Source organism: Streptopelia decaocto, assembly GCF_964273445.1.
Source record: "Streptopelia decaocto genome assembly, chromosome: 21".
NCBI lineage: Eukaryota > Metazoa > Chordata > Aves > Columbiformes > Columbidae > Streptopelia > Streptopelia decaocto.
Genome location: NC_138676.1, coordinates 3,660,666 through 3,674,200, shown reverse-complemented (window position 1 = coordinate 3,674,200; position 13,535 = coordinate 3,660,666). Strand labels below are relative to the sequence as shown.

Genomic DNA, 13,535 nt, shown 5'->3' with positions numbered 1-13,535 from the left:
CCTCAGGGCCACAGGGTACCCAGCTCTGTCTCTCTTGTCCATCACGATCCATCAGACCCCCCGGGAAATGTCCCCACATGGGGACAAGCTGCAATGTGCCCAGGGCACCCGAAGAAGTTCCAACACGACTTCTTGCTAATACAAAGCTTGTCAAACCCATCACCTAGAAATGCTGGATGTCTTTATTAGATTCCTTTATCTCCCCCGGAGATCGGAGGGGACACGAAGACACGATTCTCAACGGAGATGTCATCATCCAGAAACTAATTAAAGGCTGCGCGGGAAGTCGGGCCCCGCGCACTCTGGAGAACAAAACGCATTAGCAACCCGAGTCGAGAAAAATATTACAAGTGAACTTGAGAGCAGAAAGGGCGAGATAGGGATTTGACAACAGCTCTGCTCTCCCCATCTTTCCTCCCGTTTGTCCCCATGTTCTCTCATCCTCGATAGCTGCCCCCCAGCAGAAGCAAACCGCCCGGAGACCTCAGGGCTGTCGTCTCCCCAGGGATGCAGGACAACGCTGGATCCTCTGCTGAGTCATGTTCCAGGAGAAAACCATGATTTGTGGAATTTCCTCTATTTTTAATAAGGTTAGAAGAGCCTCCTTGCTGCGGGTCAGCGAGCTGCAGACAAGGATGGCTTGATGCCTGCACCGCCAGAGTCGTCCTGGGCAAAATACTTCGCTTCATCTCTCTGTCACTGCGGTGACAAGTGCGTCTCTTCCTTGCAGGCTTATTACAAAGGCAGCGGCACGTAAGATAAGATACCCAGAGCCTATGGTCATAGGAACCAGAGGTGGGGACATTTCTGCATGGGGACAGTCCTGCTAGGAACGTCCTATCCATAGCCAGCGCTCACATAAGCCGAGAAGCACAGATTTGGTTGAAAAGATGCATCTTGAGTGTATGTGCCTACAAAGAGCAATACCCAGTCAATCTGGAGCCTCCCAAACCCACAAGCAGCAAGTTTACACAATATTGCTCATCTGGTCAATCAGTACACTTTGTCCTGCTAAAGTAAGCGTGAAACCTCAGCTCCTGTCCCCAAAAACGCCAAGAGGAGAAGGAGCCATGTCCTACATCTGCTCCTGGAGAATGGGGGGGCTCCCCCTGTGCCCCCCCAGCTCTCTGACCACAGGGACCGAGCACACTAAACCAGCCCTGTGCCACTTTGCTCATCAAAAGGGACCCGACAGGAACAAAGGAGCTACAACATCCTTCCTAACGATAAATCAGATGCTCTAATGCAGCCTGCATCTCCAATGAATATAGGGCAGGTGTCTCTGAAGTGAAGCATTAGTTAAAATGATGCTCTTTAAATTACATTTCGGCTATTTCAGGCAGACAGGTTGTGTGTGGGTTGGGCTGGGTTTTTCTATGATCTATCTAGAGGCTTAAAAAGACACAGCGAGAAATAAATCTCCTTTCCATTAAAAACACACTGCGCTCTTGCATATTTGTTCTTATCTCCGCTCTCTGGCACTCGTGCTCCCTCTCCCCCGACTCGAGCACAAAGTAAGTGTTTATGATTACGCTTTCCACACTGACACTAATCTAATTCGAGGAGCCCATGCCCGGGGAAGGCGCGGCGGCTCGCCCGCCCTCGCGGGAGGATGAGCGTCGCTTCCCGAAACGCTGCGACCGACGGTTCTGCTTCAAAAACCGTCGAGATTCGTGGCGTTAATGTGGAACTGAGCGAGAGCCCCGAGTTTTGATTGAATTACAAGTCTGTTTGCGTCTTCTGGGTCTATCTGTATTCCTTTTGCCTCTACATAGCAAGGTATTTCCATCCATCCTGCCCTCCCAAGCTCCCCTAAACCTCTTTGATACCCTCATCAGACCCCCTGGAGTAGGTGCTACACCAATGAGACACAAAAGTAGACAATTTGCTCCATGGGGCTCTTGAATACACAGAAAGGATGGATAGAGAACCCTCCCAGACATCAACGCTGGCAAACTACCTTTAGGCACCGGGCCGGCATCCAGGTGCTGTTGCCATCACTGCTTGTCCCCAGAAAGCCCCTTTCTTCCCCAAATCCTCTGCACACTGAGCTCCAGCCCTTGCATGTTCCTCCATCCCCCATCCAGAGCCTTTAGTTCTGCTCAGGCTTCTTCCCATCATCGCCTTTGTCTCTGGGGAAAAATTAAAGGATCAGGCAGGGAGCACGGTCTTATTATTCTCCAATTAGGCGGTGGAGCCTGCCTGCTGCTGCTACTTATGCTCAGACCACAACTTCTGGTCCTGCACCTTGTTAGCATCCACCCCAACCTGACACATCAACTGCCCCAAACCCAGCGGATCCACCCAAGGTTTGGCCAAAAGCTGCCAGAAACAAGCAGAACAACAAACATCAAAAGCAAAAGTCCATGCCATGATGCACACCATCCTTCCCACGCCTTAAAATGCCCATAAGAGAGTGGCGTTAGCATTGCAAGGTTTAGCTTTCAAAGTTCATAAAAAAAATCCCAGTGAGATAAAGGAGCATTATTATCCTCACTATTTGGATGGAGAAATGAGGCCCAAAGAGCAAATGGCCCAAAAGCGGTCGTTCGGAACAAAGCTCCGTCAGCACCTGCGCTTGGGAAGCCACAGAAAAGGCACCAGGACAGGTATTTCCAATGCAGTTAAAAGTTAGTCATCAGGCTGTAGAGAGCACAGCAGGATATCTGCGCACACAGAGGGGCAATTAAAATTCCACTACCCAATTTCAACCCGAATAGGCAACGTTTGAGGGAGTTAAGGGCAAAGGGAAAGGAGGGAGCGATGCTACCGCAGGGCAGGGGTACGGCGTGCCCGGAGCATGTTGAGCCTGTTCTCCTTTTCCATTAGGATTTCTCCTAAACGAAGCCCTCCAGCCTTCTCCTCGGCCACCCTCACACCTCCGAGAATGCCAGAAAAAACGCAGGGACTTCTCTTCCCCCCAGAGCATCCTTTAATTTCCCTATTTGTCTTTCTAATGCCCGGACCCATCGGCGGCACCATCTACTCCCCGTGTGCTCCTGCTTTTCACAGAAAAACTATTTCTGCCCTTCCTTCCTCTGCCTCCTTCTCCTCCCATTTAATCATTTTGGAGGCTCTTTATCCACAGTTTCCTTCCCTTTCTTTTCCCCTTTCATTTTGAAAACCTGCGGTTCTCCGATTCAAAATCATTACTGTTTTTAACTTGGCTCGAGCCTCTTTAATTAAGTTACTTTCCATTATTTTTTATCTAGTCCATTTGTCTACATCCCCCGCACCCTCCCTCATTCTTCCATTCCCTCCCCAAAGGCAGGCTGGGTATGAAATCTTACATTTCCATTTGGCTAACAATCACTTTGAATTTTTAAATGCTATTAAATTGGATCACACCGGTCACTGGACTGGAGTTGTCGAGCTGTGATATTTACTCGCGCCAGTCAAAGGGAAATGAAATTGCGGCGGTGCGGGGGGGAAGGCGATGGGGGAGCGCAGATTTATTCTGCCCGCGGTACTTGCAAACAGGCACAATCCCTTTGGATTTTCGAGCGAGTTCAAAGGAAACTCTTACGCTCAACCATGAATGTATTGTAATGTCTTTAATAAATCAATTACTTGTTGGCAGGGAAGTGTCACTGCATCTCCAATCCTTGTAATCACCTCCGCCTTGCTGTGTTTTAAGTGCTGGAAAACTGTGGAGGTAGATGTGGAGCCAGAAGAAGAATTGGCGTAGGGCAAACCAGAGAAAGCGTTTCTGCTTCGTCTTGCCAGAAAATGCCGAAAAATGCAAAAAGGCACTTGCGTCACGCAAAAACGCACCTGGTCGGTGACCCCAGCACCGGAATAAGGTTATTACGGTGCAAGAGGGACCCTGCCAGCATTCCATGGGGTTGGTGGGATGCAAATGTTGGGGAGGGAGATTCACAACAGGTTCACCAAGAACCCCGGGTATGAAGAGGCCAAGATGCCTTTTATACTTGAAAATATGCTAAAAAGACCCAGAGCGGGGTTTGATTACAAAGCAGCCCTGGCCAGGTCTCTCTCACCGCTGACAACGTCCTCCCGTCCACAACAACCATCATCTGAGCACAAACAGACGTCGGAGCTTTGCAGAGAGTAATGAACTCCGGTCGGAGCCGAGGCAGGAAGGGTTTAACGTTCAGCTCGGAAAGCTTGGCGAGGCCATCAATTATATAGCCCTGCTGCTGAAGGAGTGGGGGAAAAATAAATCAGGCAGACTCAGCCAAAAAGAAAAGATAGGGAAGGAAAACACTGCGAGAGAGATTTAATTCTGCGAGCGGAGAGAAGTGTTTGCAAAAGAGGAGGAGGATCAAAGGCTGAAGCTCTCGGGCTGGCTGCGGGGAGGAGGGATTACGAGGAAGGGCAAACCATGGAGAAGACAACTCTGTTGGTCCCTGCGATGAGGTTGGACCGGGCAAGGACGGCCCTGGGTACAAATGGGGGCTTGGAGATGGGCTCTGGCAGCAAGCGGGGGGATTGAGACCTGTTATCTCATCTCTTGTAGGACAACGAGCCAGCATGGGCTCTGTGACCTTCAGTGCCTCGTCCCAGCCTGACACACGATGCTACCAAGAGAAAGGAGAGGAACCCAGAGCTGAAATCTACTGGGGGGTTTGCAAAGACCTTGAAGACCATCTAGTCCAACCGTTAACCAGCTTTGCAGGCAGACAGCCCACCAGAGACAGAAAACCCAAACCAGAAATACTTCAAGACCATATTGTCACACATATTTTCTAAAAGTTCGCATTTCCACAGCTTTTCTGAAGGTCCTTACTTTTCTGTCCTCCGCTTCCCACTTCTCCTCCACTTTCTCCTTCGCCAAATTCTCTTTCCTCTCCATGATACCAACAGAACAAACAAGATAACAAGATCACAACTCTCCCAAATGTTTCCATGCAACTCCCCTTCTCCACGCTGCAACTTCTCCCTCGAGACCGAAGCAAAACCACTGCAGAAAACACAAGTTTTCCCCCCGTCCACTGTCCCACAGGCTCAAGCGTCCCCTCCAGCCCGTCCTTAAGCCCGTGGATATCTGCTGGAGTTTTTCTAGCACTCGGGAAGCGGCCAGGCCGGCTCTTCGGCAGCTGTTCCCTTGGCCTCCCCTTTATCTCCAGCATTGTGTTCACATCTGTTCCCCCCTCTGCCTGGTTTTAAATCACTGCTCAGCTCCACCGCTGCCAGGCGCGCGTTTCGTGCCGCCCAGCATGTCCCATTTGGATGGGGATCCAAAAGCCATTTGCAAGCCTCCCCCCCCTTGCCTTTTTTTTTTTTATTTTTGCCTTTTTTTTTTGTAATCCTCCTGAACCTGCCAGCGCTGCCACACTGTTTTCCCCTCCTCCCTTTTGGCCGTGGAGTTATCTTGGCTCTGGAAACGTGTTCAGACACCTGGTTGCTGGCAGCGCGGGGCTGCATGCAGCTCTGTGATAGCGAAGGAGAGGCAAGCGGGATGCAGCCGGTGTCATCGTCACCCACCTTGGCTACCGGGATGTGCCGGTGGCCACTTGCTCCCACCTGGCCGGTGGCTTTATGGAGCCTGGCGCCAGCATCAAGCCCACCACCCACATCCCTCTGGCTTTGCCGAGGGTTTTGGCTGCGGCCAACCCCTGGGTTCGCTGGGGATTTGTATGGCAGAAAAGCGCAGCTTTGTACAGCATCGCCCAGAGATGCATTTAGGACAAGACGTCACCATCTGTGGCTTTTCCTTCCCCGGCAGAGAGCACTGCTCCTGAGCATGGCGATTTTGGTATAACACGGCAGCAAAAACCCCGGGGAGCAAACACAGAGGGGTACGTGGAGGGATGATGTTCCACTAACCGCACAGTGCTTCCAGAAAAAAATCCCCTTTCAGATCGCAATCCTATCAAACAATCACACTATCAAAGACAGGGCTATATCCTTCCCCCAGGCAGTAACATAAAAACTTCCCAGGAAAGCCTGGCTGATGCCTCCCCAGTCCCCTTCCACCCACGGTCTTTGCAGGATCGCAAGCTGGGATGCCCACACATGCCACCTTCGATGGCAAAGGTTGCACCAAACAGACCAAATTCCCTTGGGAAGAGCCCCCTGCTCCTGCCTCCCCGAGCCCCTAAAACAGGCTTTGGCTTCTGGACTCGCCTCCGGCGGGACTGGCCGGAAAAATCAGCTCTAAAGGCCAAAAAAGAAGAGCGAGATTAAAGTATCAACTCTGAATTTATGCTCGGGACTTAAGGTTTAATAATGCAACAGAAAATCAATATTTAATAAGGCAAATGATGGAGAAAAACACTGAATGGGAGATGAGCTGCTGCTCGTGTTTTCAAACATGTAGGTCTCAGAGGAGCCGGTTTGGCAGGATGGACACAGGACCAGATTGCCACGAAGAGCTGGCACGCAGGACAACCCAGGTCCCACCGATTCCAGCTCTGGTGTCAAGGGGGCTCACGGGTCTTTTATTAAAGGACAAACAAGGAATTACTGCAGTGGTCGGAGTCCAAATACCCATGGAGAGAGATCAAATGCCGATGCACAAAGGCAACCGAGCAGCTGCCTCGCTAAACAGGCCCAGATTTGAGCTGGGGCTGGAGGCTGGGCTTGTAAAACACGGACAGCACACCCAAATTCAGGTTCCAAATGCACCGAGAAGACCTATCGAGGGATGGGGATTTCCTGACAAGCCAGGAGGGAGCACAGGGGCTCAAAGCAGACAATAAATCCCTCTCTGCCAAGCAGAAGATGAGGTGGTATAGGTGGTTTAGGGGTGCAAAAGAGCAACAGGGGCATCAAACCCAGCTGGCACAGTGAGCACGCATCCCTGGGCAGGACAAGGGATGCTGCAGGGATGCAGCTGCGATGCCGGGGATGGATCGGCAGCTCTGCCTCCCTCCCCTGGAGCCTGGAGCAAACTGCAGCGACACGACGCAGATGTCACCTGCGCCTGGTGCGAACCGACAGCCACCCCAGCAGCCAGGCTCTGCCAGCGCCTCGGAGCTGTCACATTTGGGGTGAGCCCCATGAAAACAAGACGAAGGAGCGAGCCTGAGGAGCAGATGCTCTGAGACGTACAATCTGCAGCCCCAGGACGCCGCTTGCTTGAGCCGTACCCACCACACCTCTGCCACAAAACACTGACGCCTGATGCAGAGCAAACGATGCAACAAGCACTGCAATAATAAATGCCTATTGCAGCAGTCACCCCTCCCCATTTCCCTTCCCCACCGCCTGCACTAAACTTTTCCAGCCCTGATACAAGCTGCTATGCTGAAAAGGGAAGAGTTTTCCCTTTTCCCACCCAGGTGATGGTGGGTGCTGCCTGGGGATGCACCCCTGCCCCATCTCACAAAGTTGGGAACTCCAGCTAGGTCCTAAAAATGAAACGGACTCTCACTTGCATTGGTATCGGTGCTCAGATCTCTCCAGGGCAGCACAGTGAGCTCCGGTGCCCTTGGATGTTTGAAACCCCCTCCTCTCGCACGCAGCGTGTGCCGGGTTGCCTGCCTGGCCCTTTGCAGCGCGGCAATAATTTGTAGCTGGTGCCGGGATCCTTCATGATGAAAGATGACATATAACTATAAAACGTTATCGCTCCGTAACAGCCACATGCTATAAAACGCCGGGCAGAAGGATCTGGAACTAGATGGAGGCAGCGCTTTAAATCCTTCCCTGCAGAGTTACCGACGCTAAAACAACAGACCCGCTCTCCAGAGCTCCGGCAACAGAGGGAGATGAAGCAAGACCCCAATAAAAACACCACAATCGTGGAATTAGGGTGAGTTTATACCCGCGTGACCTTCCTGTACTGACAACCCTGGGGTAGCTGTAGTACCGGCAACGCCAGTGACATCTCCTCCCATTCATCCCCTGCCGCGACTTTTGGCGGATGCTCCGTGTTACTATAGTAACAATAAAGCTCTGGTACCAATATTACACTACAACGAGTTGACTCTGCTCCCGCGATTACGATAACAATGCTGTTACTGTAGTAACATTACATTGGTGAGGTCTCACCGTTCTCCCCTTAATTTTATTGTCACCAGATTAAATTGCAATAATGTTATTGAGCCGCCATTAGCGTCGCCATGGTAACAATAACATTAAGGTAGCGCTATCGCATTACAGTGGTCCAGCCGTTCCGCCACAAATATTTTAATGTAGTAAAACAAAAGAGATTACTGCAGTAACATTAAACTGCAGTGACCTCATTAAACCACCACCGGATTTATCACGCGCAATGGTTCGGAAACCCTGCATGGCAGCGGGGAGATGCCCAAAAAGCATCCTCAAGGTGTGGATGCTGCTGTGCCGCTTTTTGGGGGGATTTGCCATGCAGGGGGTGAGCAGGAGACCTGCAGACACCTCAAGTTCTTCTCCAGCCCGGCTTGGAGAGGCTTGGAGAAAGGAATTAACGGAGCCACTGGTGAATGGCTTGGGGTGAGGCGGGCGACCTCTCCGTGAAAGTCTTTGGAGAGGATGGGTGAACGGGGCTGCCGGGAGCTCGCCGGCTTAGAAAGGCTCAAAGAAGAGAACGCTCTTGTTTGATAAAAAGAGAGGTGATCGGAGGGCAACCTTTGCGCATCTCCCGGGGAGCAGCAAAGAGAGACGCGCTGCGCTCGCCTCGCTGCCAACAAAAGCACACGCGGCTGCGGCCGGGGAGGTGGAATCGCGGGGCCGCGGGGGTGTCGGACGTGGAAATGGTCCCAGCACCAGGGCACCGCGCTGCTGGCAGGGAAAGCAAAGGGTTCGTGTCGGCACCGCTTATGGGAACCCCGCGACACACGGGATTAAAGCATTAGCAGTTCACCGGGGGAGAAAAACAGTGAATTCGCCACAGCGTTGGGGTACGCAGGAAGAAAAACATGAAGGGAATGAAAACGGTCTCTGTGTCCTATGCATCACTGGTTCTTCCTTCCCCTTGCTCGGTTCCCTTGCCAAATATTATTTCTCCTTGGGAACAGCAAACATCCTCCCCTGGATGCGGCGGTGCCCGGCCCGCTCAAATCACGGCAGGGAGGATTCCTTCCCTTCACCATCACTTCTCCATGACCAAGTTTCCCTCCGTCTAATGAGCGATTAATTCACTTAAGAACTGCTCATCTCCCCATCCCTCCTGCTCTTTGCTCCCCCAGGAAGGAGGATGCGCTGCATCCACATCCCAGTGGGATGCAGCGACCTGGCTCGCTCCTCCAGCAGAACGGGCACATAAATGGGGCAGCCAGGAGCAAACGCTTCCTATACGGGATCTGCAATCTCTGCTTTCCTCCCCTCCCGTCCCATGATATAATTGCTAATTAATAATAACGTTTAGCTCTCAGATAGTGTGTTCCATCTTCAAAGACCTCTGTCGACATTAACGAATTAATCCTCGTCAACCCCCCCTGTGAAGTAGGTGACAATTATTATCTCTGCCTTGCAGATGTTAAATTGATTTTGCAAAGAGGTCAAGTGACTTGGGGGAGGCTGCCCGGTACTTGGTCACACTGTGAGGGAGCACAGAGGAGGTGATGGGTCCACGTGGAGAATCGAGGGCTGGAAACGATGGGAGGGAGATGGAGAGAACCGCTGGATGCGGGAGGAGGGGATGCTCCCAGCTGGCAGAACAAAACGGGGATGCAAAGCCAACAACTAGGACAGCGCGTGGGAGACCTTCAGTCCTCCACAACAGCCCGGATACAAAAGGAAAAGACGCTTTGACGGACGGACGGCGATTAGCAACAAAAGAGAGCCGGGGAAGGAACGCATCAGTCAAAGGAGCCGAGAGCGCGGGCGAAGCGAGGGAGGATTTCGATTGCGTGCCGCTGGTTTCCTCCCCTCCGCCGGTCTGGGGAGGCTCCCCCAGCTCTCTGCATATTTTTTAGAAGGTATTATCTAAACCTGCTTTTGCTTCTGGAAAGGACAGCTGCTGTCATAGGGGAAAAGGTGCGGACACTCCAAAAAACCCACAGCAGAAGGGGGTCAGGGGGTTTCTGCTGGGAAGCATCCTGATGCCCAGCGTGATAATCCAGCCCATGGCTTCATACACGACCAACATCTACACATCCTTATGGCCACCAAGTTACCAAAGAGCCCTCGGGAAACCCATCTGCCCCTCCTCACCCCAGCACCGGTGGCTTTGGAGGTGGCAGGGGACAGGCTCAGCCCCACGGGTCCCCAAAGCTCACAGATGGTGGGTGGTCAGGAAGGCTCTGAGCATCTCCATAACAAAAATAAAACCAGGCACAAGCAACACGTTCCCATCTACTGTTTTCCCTACGAGCCACCTTGATACCTTTGGACTAAAGTGATGATGACGGCGGGGACGGATCCTTCCTCCAGCCACGCGAACTGCTCTCCTTCCACCCACGCACAAAAGCAACGGCAAAAATTTATCCTTATCCTCCCACGACTCCAAGGGGCTTATGGCATCAAAGGAAAATTAATTGGGCAGAGTTCGGCGCTTGAAACAAAGCCGGCTCGGGCGTCACAGCCCCACCGGTGGCTTTATCTCGCCAGCGCACACCTTGGCGGTGACGGTCCCCGGCGTGCAGCGAGGTGCCACCGGCACTGCACGTGTGCCCCCCGCCACCGGGACAGCCCCCCGACTCCGGCGGGCAGGTAATTAACTCCCTGACAAAGGCAGGGATTTGCAGATTAACCCGGGGCCTGGGAAAGAGTGGGAAAAAACTCATTTACACCAAACAAAAGGGGAGGGGTGATTAGTTGCTCCAATGACAACAGAAAGAGCCAGATAGGGCCAGGGAAACTGATAAAGAAGCGAGAAAGCCTAATATCCCCCAGTTGCCTGCCTTTCTATTTTTTTTTTTTTTTAACTTCTTTCTTTCTTTCTAAGCGCTAAAATTCCACCATTTTCTATCATGCAAATTTGTGTGCCTAAGTGAGATTAAACTCCGGCAGGCACCCTGCCTCCTTCCCCAAGTCCATTTCCCGCGCCAAGATAAGGGCGAACTTCCCTTAATGCATCTTACAAGGCAGTGGGAGTGTTTCGCAGGCGGCTTATTATCAATACAAATAAGAGCTTTGCAGACACCGTCCTCCTCCTTCCCTTCTCTTTTTTAAACCCAGGAACCCAAAGAACAGCTTAAATAGCTGAAGTGGCGGAGCGGGGAGATGGGGGAGATGCTGCTGCAGTGGGACTTGCTAAGGAAAGCAGAGCGGGGTACAGGAGAGGAAGGGACAGCATCACTCCTTGGAGGTCAATGGGACCTGGGTTTCTGCCTCCCTCCAAATTCAGAGCTGGCCTATTGCAAATAGGGCTTCCCTGGGTTTTGTCTGGTCTTATGGCAATTGTTCCTAAGGAAGAACAAGGGCAGGGACAACTTTCCAGATGCTGCAGATGACACGGGCGCTCCCCTAAGCTGTTTGGTTTAGGTTCAGCTGTCAGCTGGGAGCTGCTTCCCTGGGGAGATGCAGGTGCAAAGAACCTCTTTGTGCCTTTTGCAGCTCTGTTGTTGGCTGACATCGACTTGGCATGGCTTGACCCCATTTAGAGCTTTCCCCAAGAACAGCAGATCTGAGATTTGAAGCACTGAATGCCAAGGGGCTGTTGTCTCATTCCTGGGCTCATTTGTCCCACCTTAGCACAGAAGGAAGGAGAGATGCACCGACTTTCTATTCCTAGATCGGCAAAATCACCTTTTGTAACGGGATTTCAAGACTGACAAGTGTTCCTGAAAGCCGGATCGACAAGAAAAGGTGGGAGAAACGGGGCTGGCATCATTTCAGAAAGAAAGTGGCTAAGGGGCAACACGATAACAACCTTCCCAAAAGCTAAAGGTTGTTCCAAAGAGGACATTGATCAATTGTTCCCCACGTCCGCTGGGGATAAGCTGAGAAAAACTCCACTTCATTTGCAACAAAGAAGGTTTAAGTTAGATATTAGCTATACGTTTTCTAATTATAAAGCCAGCGAAGCGGTAGAATAGATTGTCCTGGGAGCCTGAAGAACCTGCTTTGTTAAAGATTTTCAAGAATAGTTTGCACACGTGTTTGCCAGCAATGCCCGTGCCTCGTTGCAGGGGGGCAGGCTAAATTAGCTCTTGAGGTGCCTTCTACCCACCTATTTTGGGATCTCAGCCATCAATACAGCCAACCTTGAAATAAATGAGCAGCTCTTCCCTCGCTGCAGCATGGACATCCTTGGTTCATGGAGGATTCTACCTGATTTTCTCCTGCTGCTTAGGGCGACCATCCCCAACCCTCACACACTAAAACAAGCTCCTTCTCCCCCTCTTATTCTCCTGATTTTTGCTCTTTTCCTGCACAGCACCACTTGCTGGACACCAGAATCCCCCAGCTCCTCGCTCCCTCCACCCTTGGCTATTTCTTTCTTCAAATTTGGGAAGGGAAGGAGGGATGCATGGCATGGGGTGAGGGCTTGTTTTAAAGGGGAGATCTCCTTTCCCATCTCCTCTCATCACTTCTTCTCCTTTCCTACCATGTGCTTAACTCGGCACATCCCCAAAACCCAGCGCCGGGACACCCTGCTTTCCTGAGAGGGAGAGCTAAGCATCGCTTCCCACAAGCTGAACACCTTTTACGACAGGATTAGACCAGATTATGTATTTAATAGGCCCATTTTCCAAGGCAGGAGAGTTAATCCTGAGAGCCAAATTTAAATCAGGGTCGTTAAGGCAGGCTTCCCATTAACTGGACATGATATTCACTTTCATGTCCTGCTCTGCCATGTTCCTGCACATGATGCTCTTGTCACCTTCCACCTGAGAATGGGTTGGGTGAGCCAAGCAATAGCTCTCAAAATTAGGGGACCTGCTCCTGAGAACTGGTATTTTTTATTGGTAGCAGCAAAGATATTCAGCAGTTACAGGATTGAGCCCATCACTAAATCCCCCAGCACTTAACTGTACTGCTGCAAGGAGTTAAGACATGGTATTTTCCTCCAGTACTCAAACATCTCTTCCTAATGATACAGCAAGACACAGGAGGGATGAACCTGGATGTTGGTGATACGGAAAATTTAGGTCAGGAAACGGGAATCAGAAGAGAAGAGATAGAAATTGTCCTGCACCACACCGGTGCCTGATAGCGACTTCAGAACTTGCGGGTGATCGACTTTGGCTTAAGAAACTCAGGCAGGTAATAACAGATTGCAAGATAAACAGCAAGGAGCCGGGTTGGCGACACAGCCGCTTTCTCTCTGCGGTTAATGGAGATGGAGAAAGTCCGGCTCTGTTTAGTTTGCTCGATTGCTCGAAGAGGAAAGAGAAAACAGAAGGGGAGGAAGTGGAGAAAATAAAGGTCCTGGGTTTGGGTTTTTTTCCCCCTACTATTCATTAGGCTGTCAATAACGCTCAGGCCTGGCATATCGACGGCGGATTAGCTCAACCCGACTCTGTGTACAAGACCAATGCCTTTTTAACCCAGCTTGTTTCCAAATCAATACACCCATCAGCATTCGAAAATTAGCCCGAGACGAGATTCCAATACTCGAGCTGGTGTGTCATGCTAAGAGGGCTCCTGGCCAAATCACAGGAGAAGGAGGAAAAAAGGTTGCTAGGAAGGGATTAGAAATCTTCCATTAATCTTCCCCGAGGCTGCCTCCCTTAGAGCACGGTGGGTCCCCTGTGTCC

At 51.4% G+C, this 13,535-nt stretch overlaps 1 protein-coding gene across 3 annotated transcripts in view; it reads right to left on the bottom strand.

The window, feature by feature from the left end:
• The window catches only part of LOC309448778 (protein CEPU-1), a gene marked incomplete at its 5' end in the record, with an annotated part of 112,410 nt that overhangs the window by 26,841 nt on the left and 72,034 nt on the right, over positions 1-13,535 (bottom strand). The gene's annotated exons all lie outside the window — the stretch shown is intronic.